General features: G+C 28.2%; 1 protein-coding gene across 1 annotated transcript in view; it reads left to right on the forward strand.

The window, feature by feature from the left end:
* Window positions 1-2,623: 2,623 nt before the first annotated feature.
* LOC107455101 (uncharacterized) overlaps window positions 2,624-26,791 on the forward strand; it is a 139,119-nt gene continuing 114,951 nt past the window's right edge. The window contains exon 1 of the mRNA XM_071183988.2: window positions 2,624-2,890. The gene's annotated coding sequence lies outside the window, so the exon portion shown is untranslated. The remainder of the gene's footprint in view (window positions 2,891-26,791) is intronic.

Raw genomic sequence — 26,791 nt, forward strand, 5'->3', positions numbered from 1 at the left:
GTGGCGCAAGGTCCAGATGAGGACATGAATGATTTCTGATATTGTATTGTATTGTTTTGCATTGTCTTATTGTTTTCTTAACCATATTTAAATATGATAAAATTTATTGTGTTTCCAGCTCTATAGGAGCACCAAAAAGAACGAGCACTTTGGTAAGGATTTTGGTGTATTTACGAACAAAAATAGTTTTATAATATGTGATAAAATTTGGTAAACGTGATAAAATCTGGAAAATGTGATGAAATCTGGCAAATGTGATAAAATTTCGTAATTTTATCATAATCCTGGTGGCAGAATGGTATGCTTTTTTCGGTCTCATGTCACAGGCCCTGAGTTCTATCCTCAGGTCGAGCAAGGTTGACTTAACCTTTCATCATTTTTAATGGGTCGATAAAATTAATATTGAGCATGCTTAGGGATTAAACAGTGGGGGTTTTGTGTTCGGCTAATCACCCAACCGGAACATCTGCTTTTGCAGCCCCGAGCCCAAGGTCAAGAAAACTGAAGTATGCTCAGAAGGCCTGGTCCTTCAATGGGCTGTAGAGTCACTGAGTTTAATTTAGTTTTGTAATTTTATTATAATACCTAAGAGAATAGCATAGAAACCATTTGTACGGTTGAATTTACTTGTTAGTTTTGTATTTCCCACTAAAAGTGTGGAAATAAGAACTGTAATTTAGAAAACCAGAATTTCTAGTAAGATATTTCTAATGAATGGAAAAATTAGCAACTGAATACCCTATATTTCAGTTTTTATAGCCAGATTTTTTTATACCGGAAGTGTCATTATCATGCACTACGGTAATTTTATCAGAATTTTTTTTACCGTGAAATAATACTTTCAGAGCAATATATTATTTTATTAATTCATCTAAAAACGAAATTGTTTTAACATAGTAAATGCAGTTAAAATTATAGATCTATTCTTAAAATATTGCTCTATAATTTGAAATGTTAAAAAATTCTACGTGAGAGGGACAATTTAGAATTATAATCTGAAACAGGTATTTTTATTGATCTGAAAAAAGTTATTTTATTGCATTGACATTTAATACAAAAGTATTTCAAAAAATATTTGTCAGAATATATTTTGACAAATATATAAATATACGTCTCCCGTGTGAGACAAAAAACCGTGGAATCTCTTCGTGAGAAAACGTATTTATATTCTTTCATTTTATCTTTTATTTATAAGTATCTTTTGATTTAATCAGTTTTAACCATTTTAAATTTTTTTTAACTTTTGAAACAATCATATGATTAAATCACATATGACTGAAAATAATTAAATTAAATAAACGTTCATAAAGTTTGATTTGAAATGTGTTCCGTTAACAAAAATTCAGTTATTTTTTCAGCAATTTTAAGGAGCTGGCAAAGTAGAAACTGTCTAATACACTGTTAAAAATAACTGTTAAGTCTTTAGGAGAAAAACATATTTTTCACTGAAAAACATATTTTTTACTGAAAAACATGTTCAAATAAAATTATAGATTTTTCTGTTTTTATCTTACATACGCGCACTGTAAAAAATTCTAATTTTATTTCTAGAATTTCTATATATTTGGCAGTTTAAAGCTGTTTTGTTGACAAAGGGGTTTTTCTCTGTTTTTAATCCTAATCATAAGCGGTTTGAAACCGCCAGTTCAATTTTAGTTTTTGTCTTGCAATTTTGCTAACAGCGTGATATCTCTACCTTTTTTTATATCATTTTGCAATTATTTTGTGTTTTTGAACATCGCAAAAAAATTGAGATTCGATTTTATTGTTAAATTGATATTCTGCCTGATTATTATATTTCTTTAGATACAATTGTTTGGTAAGTTAAGTCGCCAAAAATTGCTTTACGGGTGGGAAATTATAGGTTTAAACGTTTTTACACTTAAATATTATTTCAATAAATAAGATTCTTAAGGTAAAAACATTTTAGGATTTTTCTACTAACTGAGACAGTAGAGCTGCTGTTATGCAGAGAACCCAGGTTCGAATCCCAGCTTCGACAGATCGTAAGAGTGACCCCAGCTCGAGTAGACCACAATGTTGACATAATTATTTTATAGAATTTTTTGTCAAAATAAAATAGATTGTTTGTTAAAATAACGGAGTTTAATTGTTAAAATAGCAGTATTTATCTACTTAATAGCAGGCGTCTGTTTTTAATTAATAGGAATTATTCTTCTTGGAAATAAACGGTTTCATATTGGCACATCACCTGGCATTTTTTCCGTAGATTTAAAGTTTTGTTACGGTGTACAAACAAAAGAAATATTGATATAGATCAAAATTACTTGCTTACAAAAACAATTTAATGTAATAAAAATTTGAAAAATAAGAAAAAAAAGGCAAACTTTTTCATTTTCTTTTATTTAAAGTCATTAAATAATTTTAATCCAGTTTTCTTTCATGCAAGACAAATCGCAGCATAACAGAAACAAAAAAAATGAATGGGCTTTTGCCAACAATTACGGTTTTAATCAAAATCTAAGTCTTTGGTTGAATCAAAACAAATACAATTATTGTCACACTTATGATTCCCATTTTACCAACACGTTTATCCTTTTTTTTTCCTTTTTTCGGGAGTGGAAAAGCGCGCACATGCGCAACAGTTGATCTTCCCACGCAGTGGGCAGAACGCTCCCTGTTTAAAAGGGGTGGAATCTGCAGATTCGTTCTCATCTCTTATCCTATCTCGAAAAGGATCGGATCCCTCCCCCCTTGAAAAATATCCAGTTTTTTTCCAGTTTCCTGGGAAAAAAATTCTTTACAAAAAGTATTTCCCTCTTCATCAGAAGCTTTCTTGCAGCTTGGAAAACTATTTTTCGTTTGTTTTCAAGAACTTTTACCGGAACTGAAAAAGTTTCTTATCTTCTTTTAAATTAGAAAAATCAAGGTAAGATGAAATTTTTAAATAAAAATAATAAAAAGTAATTTTTTAAATATTTTAAAACTCTGTGATTTTTAAAACTCTCTCTCTATTCTTCCAACTTATTTATTTTAATTTTAAAATGTTTAAAAGTTATTCAATAGAAAGTTTTATTATTACTAATATGTTTATAAATATTTCAGTTACTTTAATGTTTGCTATAACTTTTATTAATGCATGTATTTTCATTGTGATTTTTCGGAACTTGTTATTAATTTTAAATTGGGCCGAAAAATAAAACTTTGAGAAGTTTTAAATACTTTGGTAATGATTCCATTTTCTGGAATTACAGTTAAAATTAATAAAAAAACGATATCCGTTAGTTTTTCTTAATAAATAAATAAATTTTTCGAAGAATTCAGAAGTCAGTTTTCAATTTGTTAGAGCAGTAGCTATACAGAACTTCATTTTAATAAAAAAATAATGTTCATATTTATTCATAGCAATAAAATAAAAAAAGTAATAATATTGCGAATAAATCCCTGTTAAAGTTAATAAAATTTATTTATTTTTATATGTAATGAAAATTAGCCTTTTAGAGAATCTTCGTCTTTTTGTGAAAATTTTCTTAAATAAATAAATATAGATTTTTCTGCGGTAAATATTTTTAATGCGATTAAATAAACCACATTTTTTCATTTACAAAAAAAAATTTGACAACTAATATAAACTTATAGTTAAGAAAAAATGGAAAATATACAACGAAAAAATAAGATTTTAGAATAAAAAAAGCTGAAATACCATTTTTTTTTTTTTTTTTTTTTTTTTTTTTTTTTTTTTTTTTTTTACATTACTAGATTTTCTCGAAACAAGCATATTTGGTTTGAAAATAAAAGAATGTTGAATAAATGTTATAGATTTGATGTTATATATTTTGTTCAAACTTTAAGTGGTTTTTTTTAAGTGTTGATCAAACTTTAAGTGTTGAATAAATTTATGTAATAACATAATAGTCTCAATATTTTTGACTTTGTTTAACTTAGAAACATTAGTTTCACGAATAGAAGTGTAAAGTATACTAAGTATAAAAATGTTTTTCAAAATGTTAAACGTTTTGCACAAACGTAAAAGTGTTTTATAACATCGAACAATGTTGTCATTGACACAGAAAGTAGCTTGAACGTTCTGATATAAGTTTGTCTTGATATCAAAACAAATATTTCATATATTGTTGTGAATCAATTTTTTAAAGAATATTATGTAATCTCAATTATCCGATGCCTGAGATTCTATAGATATGTTATCTTATGTTTAAAAGTTTACCAAGAGAAAGTGCACATTATTGACTAAAGTGTACAAGTGCTCAAAATACCAAAATGCACCACCCTAAATAACTTTTGATCTACTAATCGGATCTTCAATTTCAATGAATGAATCTTAAAAGTTTGAGCGGGTGGCCTCAAATATGCTAATTAATTAGTACAGACGATATTTTAAGTAGCAAAATTAGACACAAAAACGTATTTTCTATAAATGAACAGAACGTTTTTTATTTAATTTTTTTTTGTTGACGGATTTGGATTTTGACCCCCAAAATATAGGGGGTAGCCGAAATCCCGTAAATATGGTCTCAATAGTTAGGTCAAGAGAGCAGTTCAAAGTTTGCATCCCTTAATGTTAATTCTCTTTTTTGCGTGTTTCACCATATCTCGAAAACTTATTAAGCGAATTGAAAAATTTTGGCACGCAATTATAAAGTTCCTTTATTCAAAGATTACTCCATTCAAAATATAATTTTTAGTAAATTTATGATTTTTTACTAAATGAAAGTTGAAAAAATTTAATTATTAATTACACAATCTTTTACATAAATTTAAAGGATGCAATTTTAAATGACCTCCTATATTAAGAAGGTCAGAAATCCAATTTCGTCGAAAAAAATGCGTGTACGTACTTATTTCATAACTTAGAATATCGTCTGCCCCATGCAATTAGCATATTTGAGTTAAACCCCCTCGAAACATTGAGTCCTAGAACTTGAAGATTCGATCATTAGATCGAAAATTATTCAAAGTGGTCCATTTATTTTTTGAAGATGATATACAATTAGATGTGTTTTTTGTCCTATGATAAAATATATTCCTTTAAAATCAAAAAGTTAGACAAAACTAGTTTCTTAAATTTTCCATTATTTTTTCTAAAGTGCTATGTGAATATTGTAGTTTAAATTTTTATTCGAATGATAAATGAGTCCTTTTGTTCCAAAGGGAAATATAAATACTGTTTAATTAAAAGTTACTATATATTTCGGAAGATAAAATAATCATTTTAGGAAGTATGCAAGTACCCATTTTTTTTTTCAACCTCGACAAATAATACCAGGTATACATTGAAATAATGGGGAGAAAAGAAATTTCGAGTTTGAAATATTAATTTATAGCAATAATTTAAGACAATAATCTTTCTACCCGAAGAAAGTGGATTTTGAAAATCAAAGAACATAATAATTTAAAATTTAATATATTTTTAACTTCTCGTAAATTAAAGTAGCTGATCATATTTAAGAACAGAAACCACGAATAAAACTAAATAATATTCCGCATCATTGCTACAGGCTTCATTGTTCTCTTTATAACCGGTAATGAACTGAATAGGAACCCATGCAAGGAAATGTCATCATAAACCGCTAGGGGTGCTTCACTATTATGAACAATTCATACGCGTGCTTCTGAACAGTTCATGTAGGGAAGCGTTCCGGGCATGGGTTCCTATGCAATTTTAATCCTGGTGATGTGCCTTGCTTCCCTTAGAAATTTGCCGCAATATTTGTGTGAGTTTTTGTTATATATAGCATTTTTAAACTTGCATATTTCAACTAAAGTTAGACCAAAAACGTCATTGAAAAAACTGCAGCAAAAATAGTTTCGGACTTGAAATGTCTTCTCCCGAATCATTCAAGATCAAATATTTGTATAAATGCAACGAAAAATTAAAAGCGAGTGAACTTTTCTTTTTCCACATTTATAAGCGTGATTTTTTTTCTTACCTTAAGTGTTAAGGTTTTTCTGTGTTAACACTAAAGCTCTCTTTACTGTTAACTTGAAATAAAAACTTCCTTCGCCTAATTTCCTGGATAAGACATTACACCACGATTTTTACGTTTATCTGATTTTGTCCTTTTGATAAGGTCTCTGTTTTGTCCAACAACGTTATTAAGCATAAAAGAGTACCTGAAGAGTATATTTTAAACGTCATTTACAACCAGTATTAACCATTTAGAATAAGAGTTAAAAGGAGTTGTCAGATGTCGAAGTTAGTAAAATAAATCTCCGAGCAATTAGAAACTGCACAGCAAAAATTAAAACTTTCTATTTAAATTTCCCAAAACATTGGCGATGACAAACAAATAGCCTTTTGCTTCTCTCGTTTATCTTTAAGTAACATGGCGACCGTCTTTAACTAGCTTCATGTGGTTTCAGTTTAGTCAAAAGTGCCAGATCCCGTTAGTATCCATCTCACCCGATTTCGCCCACCTCTCCCATTCTTATGCAAGGTATTTTAACAGTGTTAAAAATAAAAAAAATTTGATGAAACGTGAAAAATTTATGCCATGCCAGTTTTGAAAATGCTAATTTATTCCCTTGATTTTCTCGCCAATTTTAATGAAATTTTTCTCTCCTTAACTTTATCTCAATTTAAAAATTTCAGAGCAAAAAGATACTGTTAATTTTTAAAAAGCAAGAACAAATCAATATAGGTATAGATAAAAAAAAATATTGCAAAGGAACGCCGAAATTCCAAGAATTTGAGCAAATAGGACCGTTTTTCTCTTTTATTAATTTGATAAAAAATGAGCAGAAAATATGCACTGTAAAAAATTCCGGATAAAATTCTGGTAAAATGTACCGGCAACCAAACTGCTGGTACTTTTTACAGTAAAATTTTAGGGGACAAAATATTTGATTTACCTTGATTTTTACAGTAACATTTACAGTACAATTACTTTAATTAAACAATTATTGCTGTAAAATATACAGTATAAAATTTTACAATCAAAATGGATTTTACGGTAAATTTAATTATCTGGATGATGTAACCAGAGTGGCGGGGAACAAATTCACTAATACGCCGATTTCTGATTCGCTAATGCACTTATTTTCTTACATTCTTCAACTCATTTAATAATGTACACATTATCCCTTATGCTTCAATCTTTAAGCTTATGCTTCAATCTTAAATCGATAAACATTAAAAATCGTTTAGTTGGGTAAAAAATATATTTAAATTTGAACTACAATTTCGAAAATAAAATCACCTAAATTAAAAAAATTAGAAGCCTTAACGCATAACAATGCGCTTAAAATTAAAGCCTCAACTACGTCAACTCATGCAAACGTTCGGAAACAAATACGCGTAGAAAAAGATAAAACTAAATTAAAAATTCTTTATATCCGATATATATAGAAACGGAAAATCTTTGCTGAAAGAAAATTTTAAAACAATTGCTTTTCCATTTTGTTTATATAAATTTAGATATATCAGTAAAGCTGCTTTAACAATCCTTTTTTCTTATGAAATTCTTTTTTCTTAAGGAACAGGAAATTATTTTAAATATAAAACACCAGAATTATTTCATTTATTTCATTATAGGAGAACGATTTATTTAAATGAATTTTTCAATTAGCTTGTTTATTTTGTGGTTATTGTTAAAAAATCACAACGCTTAACGAGGGAATTATAACTACACCGTAAAAAATTCCGGATCAACAGTATAAAGTACCGCTACTTCGGTTGCATCATCCGTAAAATCCATTTTACCGTAAAATGTACTTTTAGCGTCAAATCTATTTCTACTGAAAAATATTATACCGTAATTTTTACAATAATTATTATTCATCTAGAATGAATCTGTAATTTTACGGTAATTATTACTGTGAAAAAGTTAGGTATATCAAAAGTTTTGCTCCGTAAAACTTTACTGTAAAAAGTAATTTTTAAGGTAAAAAAAACCGGCACCCTGCGTGATTGTACATTTTACTATCATTTGATCCGGAATTTTTTATAGTGTATTATATATATATATATATATATATATATATATATATATATATATATATATATATATATATATATATATGAAGATTAGAAATAAAGTTTTAATATGATTTTTAATATTTCCCCCTTAAATAATTATAAACAATATTCAAGTAGTAACTAATTGAATTAGGTACAATGATTTCCATTTATTTTTACCAGCGTGTCAAATTTGTAAAAATGCATGTTATTCAAAATATAATTATAATTCTTCTAATCGCGTATTTTGTAAAAGTGAAATCTGTTTTAAAACAACATTTGAAAAAAAATAATAATAAGTAACCCATCATGAAACAAAGGTACTGTTCAAGAAAGTGTAAATCTTTTTTAAAAGAAAACCTTATTTAAAATTTTCATACAATTTTTGGATATACTTTATAGACTTACACCGTAGTGTAATAAATTAAAAATCATTAGTATAGATCCATTAGCTAGTTATTAAATATATATTTAATAATCCCTATTCAATGCTTTTTTAGATTAAAATTAAATATCCTAAAACCTATGTCTTGTCTTTTACTTTACAATAAAACGTAAAATAATTCATTTTAAATCCTATTCGAGCGAAAGGGAAATTTCACAGATCAGTAAAAGTATTCGCGAGTATTCATGAATTTAAAATGCATTAGTATAGACCCATTAGCTAGTTATTAAATACATATTTAATAATTCTGATTCAATGTATTTTAAAGTCAAAACTAAATATCCTTAGCCCTTTGTGTTGGCATTCCGTTTACTTTACAATAAAACGCAAAATATTTAATTTGAAGTCCTATTTACGAGGAAAGGAAATTTCAAAGATCAGCAAAAGCATTTGCTTGTATTAGAATGACATGTTTAAATACGATTATTTTGCTTTTATTAACTAGAATTTTTTTTTCCTTCAAAAAATGTCATTACTATGCAGCATATAAATTTTACCAGAGCAGTATATCAAATTTTCTCCGTGTAGAGTTTAATAATTGAAATTTAATATTGTTCCTGTTGGCAACATATTAATATTAGCATATTTGAATTACATCATGATTTAGCACGCTCCATAATTTCTAAAAAATGGAAATTCAATAAAACATTTTTCTTACTTATGTGTTGACACAAATAACAATAAAAATTATTCTTATTATTTTTATGGCAACTTCTAAACAGTATTTTAAAGAGACCATTCAAACCGAACATCATATCGTTCATGGGCTGCACAACTCAAAAAACACGCGTTTTTGGACTAAGAACAGGTGTAAAATATGAAAATACACATTCTTTTCAGCAACAATACTAGCACAACTCTTAATTCAACTTAAATTTAATCTTTGTTTAAGCAAACTAAAGCATTTCTTATGCATTTTCCTTAGTAATGAAAACTTTAAACCCACTTATCTCAAAACATGATTTTTTTAGTTGTGCCGCCATTGTAGCCAATGAGCGATAGATTAATCTGGCTCATAATTCCTTTGTACTTTGTATGCACTTTTCTTAAAACATTTATAAATTTCCTAAAATAGATGAAAGTTGATCAGTTCGTCATTTATAAACTTTATTCTATGAATTAAAATGATAAAACAAAATACATTGTACATTAAATATAAAAAGGATAAAAATATATTATCATAACTTTTCGTGGTTTAACGATTTTTATAGAATTCAAATTTTCTTATCAAGGGACTGGCTTAGCGTTATAATTTTCGCAATTCTTTTGAAAAATAAAGGTATGCTCGACATAAAATAAATTTAAACTTTCAGTTAAAAAGTGAAAACATAATATAGTGTTTACTTTTTACCCAGTTTATGCAAAAAATATTTTGATACATGTCACGACCAAATGTTTACATGCTAAAGTGACTGCAATAAATTTTAAAAAGCACACTCTTTATCACAACAAAGCTCTGAAATTTATTCTAGAGATTTAAAGTTCATGACATCTCTCTACTTGGTTTATGTTCGGAATTGAAAAGAAGAAAAGTATTTTAAAATTTTTTACTAAAATTTAATGTGATATAAAAATTAAGAACGAAATGCGTTTAAAATTAGCTTTTAAAACTTGTTCAGAAGGAAACTTTAAATAAAATTCAAAATAAAAAATCGACTAATTTAACGTATCTCTAAAACAACGAAGATAAAATAAATATCAAAAACTTTCATTAAACTGAAAGATAATTTCCTAAAACCATACTTGAACTAGCATTATCTAATTCACTGGAGCAAAAGTTTTCAGATACTATAAACTATAAATATCTATCGCAGCAACATTTCTAATTTAATGAAACACTAAATAGGAACTTTAATTACATTTCTTATAATTGCACCTTAAATACAACCTATTAAATCAAGTATTTTAGTGAACATTTAGCAGTATTTAAACCTCGCTATTTAAACGGGTTAATTATAACAAAGATTTTAGAAATTATATCTTACTACAACATCATTCTATTTATACGTAACTTTTAATTTACATAAATGAGGAAAGTATTATATGAAATATTTTAAAGCAATAGAATGCCCTTAATTTACAGATTTTCCCATAAATGCTTATTATAAGCTTATGAGAATGATTTTTTCAAACAACCGTCAATATTTTACTTTTAAACAGACAAATAGGCATCAAAAATGTAATTAACCATGAAGTTAAAAAAAATATTTCCTATTACACTAATTATATAAATTTCAATAATTTACGAAATACATTTAAAAAATATTTCCCTATCTCAAAATGAGGTAGAAATTTTTTAATTAAACGAATGATTTAAAAAAAGTAAAATATAAATTTCTGATTAGCCTAATTACGTCAATTCAAATTAATCTTTTAATAATCAAACTAGTTTCTGATTAAACTAAATACATCAGTTTAAATTATTTATACATTACATGAAGAAAATTTTTATCGCAAAATAATGTACCTATTTTTAATACAAAGAATTGTTTAAAAAAAAGGTAAATTGTTAATTTCTGATTAAAACTATATCAATTTCAATTTATTACAAAATAATTAATTATCTCAAAATAATATAGAATTTATTTCAATTCAAGCGATGTTTAAATACAGTGAAAACATAAGTTTCTGGCGAAAGTAGTTATAACAATTTAAACTGTTTATACAATACATTAAGAAAATACACTGAGAAAGAAAAATAAGAACAAAATTACTAGAATTATATTACATAAATTAACGTGCTTCTGGTTCCATGGGAACACCGAAGAGCTTTGGTAATAATTTGGTAAAATAAATAATTAAAAATAGTTTCATACAACTAATAATAAAATATAGTTTTAAGAATGGTTTCAGTAATTTTATTTTGATACCCTAGAGGAAGGCAGAAAAACCATTTATTCGATTAAATTTATTTTTCAATTATGTATTTTTAATTAAATATGTGATAATAAGGACTATAAATTTTAATACTATATTTTCCGGAAAACTGTTTCACCATATGAATGAAAAAAATACCAAATGGATGGTTTAAATGAAATAGAAGTTTCAGTTTTATTAACGAAGTATATTTCAGTTTTATTAACGAAAATTATGACTTTTTTTACCTGAATTATTATTACTATACAGTACGGTAATTTTACCATAATTTTTTTCTTTGCATATTTATCGTAAAATGATGCAATTTTGTAATTCAAAAAATGGTTATCTAAAGTGAAAAATTAATTCCTGATTTAAATTAGTTACACAATGAATTTAAATAATATTTATTTCAAAATGATGTAGGAATGCTGTCTTAATTAAAAGAATCGTAAAAATTAACAAAAATTGGCACGTATTAAAATAGAATTGAATACATTAAAATAAGATTGAATATATTAAAATAATGTATTAAATACAGTGCATAATGGAAACTGAGTAGTTTTTCTGAACTAATAAATTTTATAATGTGTTTAATTGCCATATCGTTCAAATTTGCATCAGCCTTTATATGCTAAGTTAAATCATATTGAACCCCTTAAACTTCATTACACGATACAGTGTTTTCAACTTGCACCGAAAACTTTGCCAGACGCTGAAATACACTTCTTTTTCTAGTTAATAAAAGTTTTTATTATCATAGATAATAATGAACAGTATAAGTAAGTACATATCATTATGAGTTTTTCTATGGTTTCCGGAAAATTCTTGCAATCACCGAAAAATAAAGAAATCATGTGTAAACAACTTTTCTTGTAAAAAAAAATGCTGTATTAATGAGAGTATATTTGCATTTGATTAGAAACGAGCGATACATAGTTGTAAAAAATAATTCGCAAGAAACAAGTATCTTCAAAATCATTGCCGTTGGAAGTGATGGTATTTTTTATAAAATTAGTTTTCCTATTATTATGTTATCATGTTTTCCTTATTTTTTATCTAATTAAAGTAGACATTGTCTAAAATGTATGACATTGGTTGCCTAAGTTTCAAATTTTTATATAAGCATGCAACTAGATAGTTATAAATCAATATTTTATGTAAATCTTTTTTCTATGACTTTGTAAAAGAAATAAAGAATGACATTTAAATTTGATTACAAAAGTTTAGCATTTTTGTAAAAATCTTACATACAAGTCTCTTTTTTTTATGTAAAAAAGTTCTTTTTTATTTATGTAGTTGTAACAAGAACTGTTTTTAATTTATTAATTTTGAGGAATAATCTTAATTTCCTGCTATACGTAGTACATATTTAAAGTTTATTTAATTGAAAAATAAAAAATATACATATAATACATTATTTTTATATTTTTAATAGAAATTCGAAGAAATTTAAGCACTAGGAGGTTACTAGGTTTTAAACAATTAAAAAGCTGGATTCATGAAAAGGATTTAAAAATCATGATTAAAGAATTAAAATCGTAAAATAAAGTTATGGGACATAAAAAAAGTTAGTTGAGTTTTAGAACTTAAAAAAATTTTGAAAAAAATGCATTTATTTAGTTTAGAACTTATATACTTCGTATATAATGACAATTTAAGAAATTCTTTTATTCGAATTACTTCTATTGTAAAACAATGTGCTGCATTTATGCATTTTAAAGGGGGGGAAATATATCTACTTGAAAATGACATTTCCTGCGGAACAATTATTTAAACTTCATAACAAGACATAAAAATTAAAACTGTAATGATAAACATTCAAATATGTCATAAACTGTTGTTTAAAATACAAATGGTTTTAGTGTCTTAAAAATCCCTAAAAACATAGTAACTATACCACATATTAGATATGCTTTAACACTAGTATTTAAATTTAAAAAGAAAAATAAAGCAATTATTTGATAACTATTTATAAGCAATAACTGTAGTTCTAATTACGGCAAAAACAAATTAATTCTCTAATTCATTTAACAAATACAATAAGCATATAGTTGGATTGAAAATTAGTTCAAGTGCTTAGTATCAGTTTTATAGAATTATACACTGAGAAAAAAGTACTGTCAAGACTACCAGAATATAGTCAAATTTACCGTATTTCTGGTTTTTGATGTGCCAAGTTTTTAGATAGGAATGTGAAAAAGCTCGTAATTTTTACCGAAGTGCCTTTTTTAATATTAACAATAAAATATGGTGTTATAATGTATGATAAAATTTGACAATATCATGATACCTTAGAGTATCAGTTCCCAAAAAGGGTTTCACGGAACCCCAGGGTTCCGGGAAATGTCAAAAGGGTTCCTTGACTTTTTTAACCAGTAATTATTTCTTAAACAAGTAAAAGGTTTGTATCGAACTAATAGCCGATTTATTTTCTAGTTAGGTTATTTTCATGAAATTATTTAAGTAAAATGCTAATAAAAAATAGTAAATTTTATATATATATATATCAATAAAATTAGGATAAAAATAAGCATCATTCGAAAACAGAGGAAGTGAATTTTTAAATCTTTTTTGAAACCTTTTCGATGAATTAAAAAGATGGGTAAACATAGCATAAACTTTAGTATAAAAATATTAAATAAATAAAATTAAATAATTAAAGCAAATAAATAAGAAAAACATAATACAATGAAACCTCCAGAAAAGATCACCTCTATTTACGACTACTTTTGGGGGCACGGAATTTTTCTCATTAACTTTGGGTTGAAAAAAACCTTTAGGAGAGACCATTAAAACCTTTCCCAGCGACCGAGAAAACATCTGCACCAAATGCGGAAAAGGTTAAATAAGGAAACATGAAAAACATCTGCACCAAATGCGGAAAAGGTTAAATAAGGAAACATGAAAAACATCTGCACCAAATGCGGAAAAGGTTAAATAAGGAAACATGAAAAACATCTGCACCAAATGCGGAAAAGGTTAAATAAGGAAACATGAAGAACATCTGCACCAAATGCGGTTAAATAAGGAAACATGAAAAATTATTAAAACCAAAAATTTAACAATGCAAATAAGTGGATTAAAATGTGTTCAAAATATATGCGTACGGCTCTTATTTAGAGAACTCTTTTTGACTATACAACCTCATGTTGCAGTCAGAGTGTACTAAAAACGATGCTATGAATGATTTACTTTTAGAGTTGCATTAGAAAAAAAGTCATTTTAGAAAAAAACAAGCATCTGAAATAAACAAACCGCTTCTCATCTTTTAAAGCTAACTAATTTTTATAATATAAAATTAAATGCAAACTTTAACAAAAATCATAATTATTTAATTTAAATTAGGTTTATCGTTCATAATTGGTGAAATTGTTTTTACACATAATTATATTAGCTGGGATCGTTTTAATAGACGCTAAATGTTATTCATAGATCCGTATTTTCATGACGCCAACAGAAGTGGCACTTCCACACCAAGAAAATGACACTGACTTAAATTGAAATCGTTTGCGAAATATCATGCAACTTCGATAACAATTTTGAAGTCATTGGAGGTAACCTCTAAGAACAAGAAGTAACTCGCATTTGCGTTAAATGGAGAGGAAAAACACGGTTAGCCTGATGGCACAGGGGACACTAATCCATGATCCGTCTACCACTGAGGATATTTTTCGTCAGCACTGTGGTCGGTGTGAACCGGGTGCGAAATTCTTTGACCAGCCCTCGTTGAGATTTGAAACCGGTTTCACTTCATTGGAAGGTGAGCGCTCCATCCCTTGAGCCCCCACGACTCAAAAAGTATGACTGATGAAAGTAAAAGAAAATTTAACGTTATTTAGTGTTTCTAGCATTTCGAATGAAAAAGATTTAGTGTTGACAATGCTTTACAAATTAAGAAAAAACATTGAAAACTCATTACAATTTCCATGGTAAATTTTTATTCTAATAGAAATATTTGGAACAGCAGTTTTAAATTAAAAAAAAGTTCCTTTTGTATTGAAATTTATAGTTATGAGAAAACATTATGTGCAGCTAGAATAAAAATTATTACTCAGTTAGAAACGTTGCAATTTAAACTTCACAGTGATATAAAAATTTAAAGAGATATTTAATAAAAACGTGAAATGTAAACCTTAATTTGCAAAAACTAAAATGCTTCTTAAGGCTGTTCTCTTAATGTCTATGCATAAAATAACGCTTCTTAGCTAATAATATGTCATACCTGTTGGGAGTTTTTAGCAGTAAATCAGGATGATAAAGGATTAGTAAAGGATTAAGAAAGTTTTCTGGTCTAGATGTCTGATTTAATCCTCATTATTACAATTTTTTTCAGGGAAATAAAAGGACAAGTTCCGGTAAATTATTTCCTGGTTCCATTTCGTCACTTTTCTGTTATTTTTTAAACTGTCCAAAATAATTATAAATTAATGTACAAAAACTATGGCGAAGATGGTGGCGATGCGGAGCACTGATGCTAAGCGTAGCTGCTCTCCATACTGTATAATCTGAAACAGAAAATACCAAAAATTAACGATTATGTAAGAGCATAGCTACAGTTTAAACAAAAAAAAAAAGCGAAAAATGCTATTTTTTCACAAAATGGTGCCCATTTTGAAAAAAAAAATCGACTTTTTTAACACTTTACATAAAAAACGTTTAAATTTAAACGTTGAATGTACATAAACTGTCTTTTTTGTTAGAAGTGCGGTGTTCCGAGCGCTCAAGGCGATCTCTGCATCGTTTGCAAAACTCGAACGTCGTATTGCCACTTTGAATATCCATAACATCCATCATGCTGCGATCCCCATGAGACGATTGTGGAAGATCACCGTAGCCAAATAATTGACAATTTCAACCATATCTTTAACATAATAGGTGAATGTTAGAGAAAACGTCCAATTAAGTGAATTTAGAGATTAAATATTGTCTTGACTGTTCACGTTAACACATTAAATTATTATCTGACAGGTCTTCATATATAGGCCTGATTGCTTCCTGCACCGTCCGTGAACCCTCGACGACGTGTAATCGCCGGTCCGTTTCTCAACTATATAAAACAGTTTCCGGGCCAAACGGTTCCGACCACATATACCCTGTAATATAAGCTATCGAAATATATAAAAGATTCTAGATCAGAAAATACCCTGCTGTTTTTAAGGAAAGGCTCTACCGACATATGAAATAACAGTTTTTTGCAATCAATATTCTATTTTCATAACTGATGTGCCATAACAGCTATTCATGACTGTTAGGTCAAGGTTAGCCTATATATATCAAGCACTCTCTACACTGGAAAAACGGTTTTCCTAAAATTGAGCCAAAATTTGTCAAAATGGTCCCGAAACAAATCTAGTCGAATTTTAAAACCTCGTGAATTCATTATTGAATAGAGTGATTTGCTCAAAATGCTCAATGATGAATTCATATCCGGTACCACTTACTCAATAATGGATATATGGGGTTTTTAAATTCGACTAGATTTGTTTCGAAGATACTTTGGCACATTTTTGTGCCATTTTAGGAAGCCCTTTTTTTACAGTATATGCTAATTCAGAAAATGGCGCTAACCACCAAAGAGCAGAAAAGCCAACAATTTCTAGCCAACTAGTTCCAACTATTTTTTTAACACTTTAACAGCTATACTAGCATTGCATTATTTGGGACCATAATTTCTTTTAAAAATTGAGAATTATTTATTAACTTTAATCATTTTTAACTAAGAGGAAAAATTTCAACAAATTGGGAATTTGTAAATGTTTGCTGATTAGTCCGTTCTCAAGGTCAGATAATTCTTAACGGCATTTCGGTATATATACTGATTAAAATTATAGCTTTCATCCATGTGTAATGTACTTAAACTGTGTCTTTTCTTTTATATATTTATTTATTTATTTATTTTCTTTTTGACGAAAAAGTTTCAAAAATATTGTGTTTATGGTCCTTATCTCTGCAATCTTGCTAATTGGTAATTTTTTTTCTCCGAATTACAGACAATTTTTCCCAGTATAATATTTTTCGATTGAAACTGAGGCTTGCTTAGAATTCAATGCACTCAAATAAAACGTCGTTTAAATTCATATTACTAGATCGTTTGATTTAATATTTCGAATGCAATCTATTTTCATCAGTTTGAATTTAAAATAGAATTATAAGGTAGACTTATTAAGTCATTTGTATGAGTAATTCAGATTCATAAGACTGTTCGCTAAAACAAAATTCAATTATCAAATATGTAATTCGCTTTTTTTTAAATCCCTATGCAAAATATTATAATGATTGATTGAGTGTTGGGTTTAATGGCACGAAGTTCACAGAAGGACATGCTGCGTCAAACAAATGGTTTCAAAATAAATCTCAGGTAGATGTATACTACAAATTTTTCCCATCAAAAATCACACTGAATTTATAAAACTGAATACAACGAAGCAAACGCATTCAAAAGGCAAAATATTATAAAGCAACGGATTTAATTAAAATATCAGCTTGCAAAATGTTTGAATTTTTCAGTGTGCATTATAAGCTAGGTTCGTTACCTTAGTAAACGAAGATGAATACAAAATTTGAATTCAAAGAAAATGAAAATTTAAAATTTGATAAAGGATCTTGATAAAATTATCTTAAAATATTAGCTGTTCTCATGTACTCTTTACAAAAAGATAAAGGCTATATCTATTTCATTTCTGAAATTCAATTGGAGATATAAAACATTTGTATAAAGCCAAATATAATAATGTTATTAGCATTTATATGAGGTCTACTCAAAAAGTATCTGACAAAACTTTTAACTGGCTGCTTAAATTAAGCTTGGCTTGCAAAGCTTTGCAACTATTATCAAACTTTTTTTCGTGCGCATTTTCAGTTTTTTCATGACTCATAGTACCAGTCATTTAACACTACACCATTGAAAACCAGGCACAACATGGTTGTGTACTTTTTCAACAGATTTCGCCTTTTGCTAGATATTTATGCGACTGCAACATTTTTTTCAAACTAATAGTAAGCAACACAGAAATTATTTAATTTTCGTAATTTAATTTAATTAAAGTATTTTTTTCGTCATAAAGTTACTTTTGTGATTGCATTTACTCAAAGTTATCGAAAAAGGAGTTAATACAATAAAAAAATAAACTAAATTCCTTGATTTAATAAGTAAATATTCAAAATTTCCTAAATCTATTTTTTTTAAAGAATTGACAATTATGATATATAATGGCGTGGAATTCTTTTGGAAGTAATAAAAACATTTTTTCACTCCCTTTTCATTTTTTTCACTAACTTCAGCGAGAAAACTTTATGAGAGTTATTTTCATTTTTTCATAATTTGTCTTAAAAATGAAAAATAAGTTAAACAGTTCGAGCTAGTGACTTTGCATGAGAAGGAAAAAAAATATAATATAGAATGCTAAACCTCTTTAATTTTTTTTCGACGACAAAAGTTATGATAAAAGTTATGATTAAGAAACCTTATCTCATTAAATCTAATGCGAACACTCAGGTACAAAACTAAATTAATCGCCAGGCAGAGTTTTAAAAAATTCTAAATGCCTAAATGCTTTTAATCTTTTGCCATTATACGCTCTAGCCCGTGGTAAAAAAAAGTTGAAATTTTTATTTATAATTTGTTTACTTCCTCCTTCAAACTTAGCCCTTCTCATAACTTTTAAAGAGCGTTTCAGTAAATAGCTGTCTTTAGTAACCGAGTTAAATTTAAAGCAATATGCTGTAAGTAATTTCATGAGTAACTGAATTACTAGTGGAGAGCAATTTTTATATTCAATAAAAACATTCCTTTAGAATCCTTTCAAGATTAGTTCCCTACAATTTTTCGCTTTTATTTATGACAAAAGCACGTTGCGTAGCAAAAAAGAAGGTAGTTAATGTGCCAAAAAACTGACAAAACGTAAATTTATGTGACAGATATCAAAAAAATATGCCTACCGTTTTAATTATTAAAATGCCAATGAGTTAATATTTAAACATCAAATATTTTTGAATTACAAATAACGCACAGGAAAAAAAATTTCAAATCTGAAATTGTTTTTTTTTTGTATATCTACAGATTTCTTTTTTTAAAATGGTATTTTTACCTAAGTTTATTTTTTGTCTGAATTTACAAAGAACGTATTGACTTATATGCATACATATATACTTGTCTGCTCCTTTGAAAGTAACAGTGAAGACAAAAAACATTTGACCTTAACATATCGCACCGTAAACTGAAATGTGTTATCACCGTATTATACTATTCCCTACGCAGCAGAGAAATGCAGACAATTAATATTTATCCGAATGAATTTTAAAAAATCCAGGTCAGATATATAGTTTTAAATTGCATAAAAACTGTAGCTGTTAGAAAACAAGCGTTTGCAGATTTGAAATCAACGACACGAAAATACGTTTTACAAAATTTCCTGAAACAGAGTAATTAACACAGATTATAAAACAGATAATTTCCTTAGAGTAATTAAAAAAAATAGGGAAAAACTAATTTCGAATTTGAAATAGAATTTGGTTACATTTTAAAGCAATCAGTTTCTGCTATTGCTAAAATTAAAAAGATATTAATTATTAATAATAATTTATGTCAATTTATTTTATATAAAAATATTTCTGTTATATTGTCTCTTCTAATATTTCTCTAATATTATTTTTTCGAAATATTTAAGCTAATGATGTAAACTGTCCAGGTAAAAAAAGCAGAGCATTAATGGATTAATTCTAGTTTAATTATTTTTACAATTACTAACAAATTATTTAATAACTAACTCAATTGTAATTTATCATTTATTTAAAAATAAATTAATCTTGAAAACTAATAAAATAAACATCTTAACTATTTCAAGAAGAGTAGAAAAAAAAAATATTTTTTATAATATTTAATAAACAGAAAAAAAACCTACGGATGAAAGGTGTATGGAATTTTTAGTGATGATGGAAATTTATTTCGAAAGTAATGCATTTCTTGTATTAGCTTTTACAAGGCTCTTATTTCAGCGAACAGTAAAATTCTCTTCACTGTTTTTTATCTACTTGAAATGCGTAATTTTCTTAAATTATCTTTTTATGTTATTAGTATTTATTCTTTTCAGTTTCATGTTTGTTTATTCTTGAAAATAGGCGAATTTTCAACTTAATATAAATAAGATAAAATTGCAATAAGCAATTCTGCTTGAAGCGGTCGAGTGAATTTTTAAAATATTACAGTTCTTCAGTTTTGAATACTTGTCGGAAAATCATCGGAATTTGAATTAAAAATAAATTCTTATTGAGAAAAAATAATGTCAACAAATTCTGCTTGTAGCTGTGAAAAACTTGCCCCGTTGACATCTAGTACTGAGCTACAACTAAAATTTGAACACGCTAGCTAGTTAGAAAGTGGTCAGGAAATTGAAACTTAATGATTAAAACTTACATTGTCAACAAGCACGAAGCTCCAGGGTAGATTTGAGTGCTTCAGCTGGTAAGGAAGAGATCGAAATTTCCATTAAAATATTCCAGCTAAGAGCGAATTTAAAAGAAAACTTAGAAGAAGTTGATTGTCATTAGTAAAACTATTGTTCAGTCATCCAGTGAAAAACCTCAATGTTAGGAGAATAATGATTAATAAACACCTTAATGTTAGGAAAGTAATAATTTTCTTTTGAATATTGAAATTTTTCTCAATTATCAGTTAATACTGCATCAAAAATTATTTTTTTTAAAGTATGTTCATTATAATTAAGCTGATGAATACCTTATGATAACGCAATCGATATCAATGTTATCAATAATGGACCTTCATCTACGTCAGCTGCTTTGAAAGTTAGGAATAGGACGCTTTTTTTCCAGGTAATATACGAGACAAGAATTGACCATGAACTTAAGGTCAGTCAAGTGGGCATTGATTGCTAATAGAGTGCAAGAAAAATTCTTGAAAATTCTGTAAAGCAGCTAAAGCAACATATTGAACATACTTTGTGTCATGGCCAGGCTTTTGACTTAGGAATAGTTGTGTTGTAGGGAGCTGTTTCTGAAAAAGTTAAGACTTTTCGTTGACAGTTTTAGATGTTTTGCTATAGCTATAGCTATACCTATAGGTAATGTTGGTTTTATTAGATGTTGAAGGTACAGTAAAATTAAAGCGAGAAGCTTTCTTTTTGTGGCATGTTAAACTGAGCATGTTAAGTAGATGTTTGTGTTGCAGTATCAGTTTGCGTACCAAATTAACAATAAGGAGTTTGAGTCGTGGAATACGACACCCTCGGGTGGGTGAACAGGCGGTAACTATTCGGCGGGATTTATTAAAGGTCAGGTTTTGCAAACCTTTTACAGAGTGTATTTCTTTTTCTTAGAACTATTTTGGGAAGTTACTCACAGAAAGTGTCAATATATTCAGTTCCAGAATAGCGATCAAAAAGACGGGTAGAGCTCAACAAGATGCTTTAGAATGACCATGACTAAACATTTGACACTGAAAGCAACTAAATGGGTTTGAGACAAAAGTTCGATCCGGACAGTTATTTTAAGCAATTTTAATAGAACATGGTGATTTTTGCGTGCTGACCGTAAGAATAAGACGTTTGGTAGAAATGAATTTGTCATCCCTGAGAACTCGACGAACAGGGATAACATTTTGTTCTTGTTAATTCTTTGTAATCATTTCTGCAGTGTTGTAAATGAATTCATATTTTGATATAACACGCCGAGAGGTGTGGAAGGATTTATGAAGTATGACTACTATTGTGAGTGAGAGCATTGTGTATGATGACAAAATTGTGATCCGTTTTTCAGAGGACCTCTGTACTAGCAGGTCTTTATAGAGGTTGTTTTATCTGCACGGAAAAAAAGAGTCTTTTATATCATAAATGAGGACAAAATGAAGTATTTGGTTCGAGCTATTCATATAGCATAAGGAATGTTTCGGTGTTTCTGCTTTGGTGTGTGGAACTGAACACCTTGCTATTTTAAACCATATAAAAATAAACCAAATTTCACTAACTAGTGACACCACCCACCACGGAGTCAACTTGGGAGTTGCAAGTAACCAACTGGTACTGACGCCAATGACGACTAATTATAAATTAAAAGCACGCGAGTTTCGATAACCTCTGAACTCGGGGTAATGATTGATTGATTGAATGTAGAGTTTAATGGCACAAAATCCAAAGAACTCGGGGTAAGATCGGGTAGGGCAAGTTGGGGCATGAGCGGGTACTACCTTCACCATATAAAGCTGATTTATAATATCAAGAAATAGAACAGAAACAAACACGAAAAAAATATGTTGTCAAGGAAGAGAAAGTTGTTTTGCAATAAGCAGGAACCCCAAAGTAGAATGATCAAAGAGAGAAATGTATGAAAAATCAATAAAACAAAACCATTTCTTTTTTAAAAAAAAAACCCTCTTAATTATTGATTGATGTTTCTTCCGATGAATACGATAAAAACACAATAGTAGCTTATTGTTATACTCTAATAATGTATTTTCTAATTCAAAAAAGGTGATTGATTGATTGTGTGTAGGGTTTGGTGGCACAAGGTTCAAATGAGGACATACTGCGCCAGACAATACGGCAGTTCAAAAACTAAGTGTATACAAAATTTTTATTGTCTCAAAAAAGGTGAAAGATAGATCACACGTGAAAAGTGTTTTTACTGGGCTCACGAAAGCTGTAGTGGAGCAGAGGAAGAAGGAAAAAATTATGATATCACACTCATTTTGAACATAATATACTTAAATTGTCTCGTAACATAAAAACGTCGACTACTTTTTTTACAGAAATACAAGTATTTCCAAATTTTCTATTGAGTTCACATATGCACCCGGTCTTACCCCATTAGTGGAGTAAGATTCTCTGTATATATTTCAAGGAATTAATAAAAACGTTTCCTTTAACTTTAAAAACGCTCTTGTTCATTATTAATTATAAAGGCGAATTGAATACCTCAATTTTACATAACAATTTTTAATGTATACTATTCAAAAAGTTTTGCTTTGATGCTTTTCATTGAAATCTTCATAAAAGTGTTAATGCATGAGAAGATTTAAATTTTAGTTTTAAAAAATATTTGATTTATAATAAAATATGCATTTTACTAAGATTTCTAAAAAAATATATGAAAGATTTTTCACATTAAAACACATAAAAAAGTACAGTTTATTAAAATAAGAATAAAAATTTAAATAAAGCATTATTTTAATTTGTGCTAAGTAAATTATTCAGTTTATGTCATTTCATGTAGTCTTATATTTTTTATAATACTGAATGAAATTTTATGATTGTAATATCAATACCTATTGTGTATTATAGTTTAAATGCAAAACTTTTACGAACACTGTTTTCGTGAAGTAAGAACATAAATTTATTAATTTAACTATCCTTAAAAAAATATTACCTTTAACATTTTAAATAAAGAATGATTTTACAGAAACAAATGTGTTAGCGGTTCTATGAGTTTTCTACTTTGACCAAGAAACTTAAGCCTCAAAGAAGTTTTTTAATCTTTCTTATTTTTCAGTTATTTCAAACGTTCTTTGAAACGTTACGGATATTACCGACAGTAACTTTTTTCGCCGTTATTTTAGATTTTTTTTCAACTATTTTACTTGAATTTTAGTTCTAGGGAAAAATAAAAATATAAAAACGAAAAATAAATTTTCTTAAAGCACACAGCTTAATGTCTAATTTTCTTTCAGAAGACTTGTTTCTTTTTACTTAAAATTTATAATAATTCAACCGTAAAAAACAACAAAACCAAACTCTTTTTTTTTTACCAAAATCAAATCAAAACTTTAAAGAGTATTACATTTAGATCGAAATAAATTTATAGATACAGAATACTAGTAAGATTATAATTTACTTATTAGCAAGAAAATGAGCTTAATAAAGAACATTTTAAATTTATAATTTTATCATACATGCATACCTGCCAACTTTTAATCCTTTCAAGGATGATATTCCCCAGTGGTAGTAAAATGAAAAGTAAATTACAATTTTAGGCAGAAACTTTTGCTGTATTATGAACAAGCTTATGCGGAATACTGGAACAGTATTACATATTAATCTATATGCTTAATTTTTTTAAAAATCTTTTTTAAGGTACTACCAGGAATCAGATAATTGTTAGTGAAACGCTCAGCCATCTTAACTAAAGTGTACAACCTGACTTGACGAGCTAATTGGCTATATACGGCATTCGTTGCTAGAATTTTTCTCCATTGGAATGAATCCTTCACCATAATTAATAGAATGGAAGAAAAATAACTGCAAATAACGTCAAGTAACTTTTTAGAGCCGTGATGGTTCAGGGGATAGAGTGTTCGCCCTCCAATGAAGTGAAACGGGTTCGAATCCCAGCAACGGTTGGTCGATACGAATTCCTCATCCGGCTTGCACCGAGCACAGTGAAGACGCAAAATATCCTCAGTGGTAGACGGATAATGGATTAGAGTCCCGTTGCCGTTAGGCTAACCGTGGGATTGGATTGGATTGAATGGAGTTTTATGGCACAAGATCCAAAGGAGGATATGCTGCGCTAAACAATTTGTTGAGTTAGATCTAATGGTAAATTGCACACAATAGTTTCATTGTCATAAAATAAATGAAAGTAATAAAATTGTTTATCTCAAGATTCGTATTTTTAAAAGTTCATAAAAATCATTAAAAGCATAATTTTATAAAATGCACAGAAAAGGTAAAACGGTTCATGGGTAGGAAATAAGAGTGAATAAAATCAGATAAAACAGTTATATACAATATATAATACCAATAGCTCGCAGAAATGCGAAAATGTTGGGATGATGAATATCATCTAACAAATCCTTCATACATAAAATCGTGCTATTAAAAAAGGTAAGACGATGTTGGTTAAAACAAGGACAAATGGTTAAAATGTGATGAACCGTAAGTAAAGTATTGCAAGAGTCGCATTTGGGAGGAGATTCTCCTAACAACAGATGAAGATGCGTGAGTCGAGTGTGGCCGATTCTGAGACGATTAAGCTTTACATCTGCATTACGTAAACGTAATACAGGTAAGGGGTCTATATATGGTTTGATGTTATGAAGTTTATTTTGAGTTTGAAGGTCCCAATGCTGTTGCCAAAGGGACGAGATGAGCTGTCAATAGGCTAACCGTGGGATGTTCTTGTGTTCTTCCTCTCCACGTTAAGCAAATGGGGGTTAGTTCCATCAAAAAGTCCTCCACGAAGGCAAATTTTTCCCAATACCACATCCAGGAGTTCTCTTGTCTTCTGGATTGGGTTCAAAATAACAAGGCTATGGAGTTGAGCATTGGTAGCAGTAAAACTATTTCTAAGTAGCACTGTTTTCTGGATTTCATATTTAATATTCTTCCTATTTGTTAAAACTCTAATTTGAAAATTTTGAATATGTTTGTTTGCTCATCTAATTGAACTGTTACGCTCACTTCGAACTTTTGGAGTGCCCCCGGATGCCCCCTTACGGGGGCGGGACGGGCTTAAGCTTGTTATTGGTAGCAGTAAACTATAAGCTGGGTCGACTGTTCAATGGTGTAAGACGTACATAAATCGTTTTTGAAAAAAGAAATAAATTGAAAAAATTTCTTCAAAATTAAACCATACAATACAGTAAATTTTTTTTCCATGCTTATGTTTTTCAACCATATTGTACAGTCCTACAGTAAAATAATTGTAACAGTGTAAAATTTAACTGCAAAATAGTTGGGTTTTTTAAATTTAGATAAAGAGAAATAACATATAAAGAAAAATACACATAATAAAAGAGAATAACAAAAATTACTGAGATATAATAGAAGTATATGTCATACGCTAATTAAATAATATATGCGTCGCATGCTAATTTCTATAATGCTCCAGCCTAGTTGGAAAAATATGCAGTATTTTTTTGATCAGATAGATACTTTTCGGGTTATTCTAATGAGTCCAGATACCTTCAGGCTAATTGAAATATATATAATTTATTACTAAATTAGCTGACATATTTCAGGTGTTTGTATTAAGCCTAGAGTAGTAAAGGCTTAGAGTAAATAATCTTTTTACACATTTATTACAATAAACCAATATTCAAGCCAGAGTAATTTGTTGCACATTTTCTTATCAGCCTAAAGGCATATTGGATGATTGTAATAAGTCTAAAAATATGATGAAAATTAGAAAATACGGATGACTTTTCCCACTATTCGGACGCGTTTAAAAATAGGGATAATTGGAAATAACCAAAAAAATTTAATTCGATATAAATATTTCGGGCTTAAGTCTAAAAGGTATTAAAGAAAAAATATAAAAACTATTTTTCAACTAATTCAAAATGTATATGTATTTTTTACTCTAATTAAGATTTCATTTAAAAATCACGTCAATTCTGCCTACAAATTGATTAGTACAGCCTTCAATTTAGACATCCAATAAATATTTAAATTAGCATTCAAAACATGTTCTATATTAGACTTACATCAAGGTTTTTCTCTTACTATTAAATTATCTTTAACATAAACTATTTGAATTATATTTCCTCTAAAAAAAAGTAGTTTACGATTATGAACAAAGATTTTTCCTCAGAGTTTCAGAAA

This window comes from Parasteatoda tepidariorum, chromosome 10 (genome assembly GCF_982258835.1).
Source record: "Parasteatoda tepidariorum strain Cologne lab strain chromosome 10, Ptep-v5.0, whole genome shotgun sequence".
Lineage (NCBI taxonomy): Eukaryota > Metazoa > Arthropoda > Arachnida > Araneae > Theridiidae > Parasteatoda > Parasteatoda tepidariorum.